The sequence below is a fragment of the Arachis ipaensis genome, chromosome B03 (assembly GCF_000816755.2).
Source record: "Arachis ipaensis cultivar K30076 chromosome B03, Araip1.1, whole genome shotgun sequence".
Taxonomy (NCBI): domain Eukaryota; kingdom Viridiplantae; phylum Streptophyta; class Magnoliopsida; order Fabales; family Fabaceae; genus Arachis; species Arachis ipaensis.
In genome coordinates, this window is record NC_029787.2 from 127,496,003 (window position 1) to 127,500,362 (window position 4,360).

A 4,360-nucleotide genomic window follows, 5' to 3' on the forward strand; every position below is an offset into this window, starting at 1 on the left:
CATATTTAATTATTTTTAATTATTAATTAATTAATATTAGTATTTTTTAATACAACTCCAAAAAAAGTCCAAATATAACAAAATATTAAAAATTTAATGCCGATGGTTAAAATTTGTTAAAAATACTGGCGAATGAGACTTTTCCTTAATTATTATATTATATGTACATAATACACGGCAATAAATAAATTTTAAAAATATAAATATGTTCCGTTATCCCTCAATTAAACCAATAACACATTATGTGTTTGTTTTTCTCCAGCAGACTTGCTTGGCTTCGTGAACAAATCTTCAATTTGAGCTTTCTTTGATGCTATTCTCAAATAATAGTAATAATAATGATGATAAAATATATTTTTTATCTTTAATGTTTATGATTTTTTTTTAAAAATATTCTTAACATTTAATTTTATTTAATTTTATTTTTAATATTTTTTATTTGTATCATTTTTTTAATTTTTAATTTTATTCTTAATATTTTATATATACTAATAGTTATTAATTCTATCTAAAACGTTAATGACAAAATTAAAAATATTTAAGGATAGTTTTGATATAAATTAAATATTTAGGGATAAAATTGAATGAATTGAAAACGTTAGGAGATAAAATTAAATTAAATTAAATATTAGTAGTATTTTTGAAAAAAAATTAAAATATTAAACAAATAATAATAATAATAATAATAGACATATATATTTATTTTAGTATGTCTANATATATATGTAAAATTATCAAAGTTGGTTTTGACTATGAATTGTGGAGTAAGTATAATGCTATTACTTATTGCTAGGGATGAGTGCATTATATTGTTACCACCTTCTTCCCTATGCGTATGCATAAAAGTTAAAACCCTAGATTGTTTGTGTTGTGGTCGAAAATAATTGGGTCGAGCAAGTTAATAGGGGAAGATCAGACATAAGGCCTTTTGAACAATACCAGGATATAAGTATGAAGTATATTTTACGATATGCTCTAATAATGTTTTTATAAAAATGTCAAATTAGATGTATCATTCTATGTAATATTCTTTAACTTATTATCATCCCCATAGCTTGATTACAACCTGAACTAATTAACAAGCATGCGGTGTATATATCTATATATTTCTCTTCGTTTAGGGGGAAAAATTGAAAAGAAATATATCAGTGTATTCAAATAGCATTTCTCTCAAATTATTAAGGATTTTTTACTTTTTATTTAAAAAATAAAATAAGGCATGTGAGCTATTAAGGCGCAAGGTAGTTATAACCTCTTAATCTTTTTTAGAATTTCTGTTACGTGAACACACTGATGAATGAATTCTCTTTAATCATTATACACTTGCATTCACCCTCAACATTAACTTTTATATATATATATATGTTTTTTTTTAATTAAGAATATAAATATACTTCCAACTCATTACTCATCCAATAGTTTTGACGGTATATTGACCAAAACAAAAAAGAAAAGCATATAAAAAGTACAGTTAATACTATATAATTACTTGAGTAATGATTGAAATAAAATAATTTAAATTAGATGATGGTTTAAAACATTTTTACACTATATCTTTACAAAATACATAATATCTATAAAAGTATAGCAAAAATTTAACCCATTAATTATATATAATGTATTTGTTGATAAAAATTAACTTAACGTGAAATTGATAGTTAAAAATTATTACATGACAATTTAATTAAATATATTAAATAATTTAATAATTTTTAACTATTAACTTTACATAAAAATAAATACATCTAAATCTTTATAAATATTTTTTTTAAACGGTGACTTTTTCTTTTGATGCTGCTCTTCTTCCCTTAATTTGTACAAGTTGGTTTTTTCTTTTTCTTTCTTTAAAAGAGTTGTATTCAATCGGATTAATTCTTTTAAAATTTTTAGTTAGATACCATTTTCATAAACTGAATATTATTGAATCTCAAGAATTTGCTACTTATATTTACGCGTAATCATATTTAAGTCATTTTTGAATAATTATGGAAAGAAAAAAAATGGCTAAATTTACAAATAAAAGGGAATAGTAGAACTAAAAGCATGTTTCAAAATATTTCTCAACTGGCTGGTGCTGTGTTGAACATACAACAACAACAAATCTTGTTCTACTAGATAAGATCCACTACATGGATATTATGTTGAACGTGCTTTAAAATATTTATCTAAAACCACTACAAATAAAAATAATACTCTGATCTTCAAATAAAAGCTAGGGTCTCTAGCTAGGGAGTTTCGCATGGAAGATGAATCTCTGGAGGGACCACGTGCCAGTTTCCACCATTTTTGCTGTTTTCTAGTACAAAACAACATTTATTAGTCATTATATGTCGAAGCAAATCAAATAATACTTGTTCGGGCCCGGGTTCTTTTTATATTTTAATAAAACGGAAAGAGTATATAAAAAGTATGCAAAGATAATAAAATTATGAAAGAATAAAAAAAATAAAAGATAAAAAAATTTTATTAATTGTTAATTAATTGAAATTGTAAACTATAAAGATAAAACTAAATATATATAAAATATTGATTTATGAAAGATAAAAACAAATAAAGATAAGATAAGGATAAACAAAGATAAGATAAAGATAATATAAGATAATAATAAAGATTAAAATTATAACTGAATTTATGTATTCGAAGAGACATAAAAAATTATTTATGTATTTTTTTTATCAATTTAAATATTTTGGGATAAATGAAGGAAGTGAAAAACTATATATTATTGCAAATAATATTATTGAATGGAACCCATAGAATGTAATATCCTTGAATATCAAGTTATATATATTTGTAATAATATCATCTATTTGCACAATAAATAAATCTAAAGAGGTGATGTACGTACATTTTGTCTTACTATTAAATATTAGTTTTTGCTTCCTTTCGGCCGACCATGGAGGATGGGGAAACCTAATAAGTAGTTTTTTGGGAAATATCAAACATGGCCACCTTTCCATGCAATTATACATGCTTAGGCATTGGATATTATATTTTATATGAAACATGGTTTTTGTAGCATTCTTTTATTCCTTTTAATCGATCGAAGAGTCAATTCAACATCACTATATATCACTTAACTCACAATATTTACTTATTTACCATATAAAGGGGATTTTTCTTTCTGGTGTCGCTCCATCTTTTTCCTAAAATATCTTTCTTTGCATATTAATTAATAAAATTATATCATATAATAACATTATTATTTCTAGACTTTGGACCCAAAAGTATTAATTAAGAGGTCAAAATATTTATCATATTAATTAATTAATCTTATATTTGTTATTATATACCCACCATTGAATAAATATATAAGGGTAATTAATTAATTCACTGGTATATTAATTATAAAGCTAAAAAAAATGATGATGTACTTAGCAATCTACTAGCTATAATAATTATTAGTAATATCTAAATATAATAATGATGATCTATTTTTAGATTATTATTGTTTAAACTTTAAATTACAACTACAATTATTTTTTCCCCATTATTTTTGGGTATTTACCATAATGTTATTTATTTATTTTTTTTTTGAAAGATACCATAATGTTATTAGATGCATGATAATTGCGAACCTTCTAGGATTCTAACACTGCAATCGACATTGATTTTATTTATTTAATTATTTATTTGTTTTTTGGGTGGGACAGAGCATTCATCTTTTTATATTTTTTTTTATTTGATTGGGACAGAACATTAATCCAAAGATCTGTAAATTTGAAGAGTCGATAATAAATATGACGAAGTTGGCACCGCTTACATATCATTATCATGATATACTATTGTCACCAAAAAATTAAAATGTCATGCTATACTATATAGTATATACCGGAGAGAATTTTGCTCACTAGATTTTTCATTTTCTTTTGTTGTTTTTAAACAAAGAAAAAATATATAGATACGAACTAGATCTTATTCACAACTAACTAATTCTATTTTTATAGTTAGTGTAACTTAATAAAATAAAATACATAAATAATTATATTTTTTAATTAAAAAAACTATAAAATATTTAAAAAACATTCAACTATATCTTTTTCCCAAAATTGAACTTAGGAAATACCCATGATATGGTGTTGTATTATTAGTTTACTACTATATATTATATGTTCATCTGGACCTAATTATTACCTTTTTGTGACATATCAAGCTAATTGATTTTATTAAACAAATGGCACGAGATATATATTTTGGTATGTATGATGATCGATCGCTACTAATTATATTTTGTGATAGCTTAATCCTTAACTTTTATTTGCATAGCTCTATCGAAAATATTTGTTTGAGAAAATTTTGAAGGGAAACAGTTTTAATTTATATTGGTTAGTATTTTTTATTAATAGTTTAATATTTTTAG

The 4,360-nt window shown here is 23.0% G+C and overlaps 1 long non-coding RNA gene across 1 annotated transcript in view; it reads right to left on the reverse strand.

Moving 5' to 3' along the window:
- LOC110270413 overlaps positions 2,284 to 4,360 on the reverse strand; it is a 19,675-nt gene continuing 17,598 nt past the window's right edge. The window contains exon 3 of the long non-coding RNA XR_002359914.1: positions 2,284 to 2,296. This is a non-coding gene — a long non-coding RNA (uncharacterized LOC110270413). The remainder of the gene's footprint in view (positions 2,297 to 4,360) is intronic.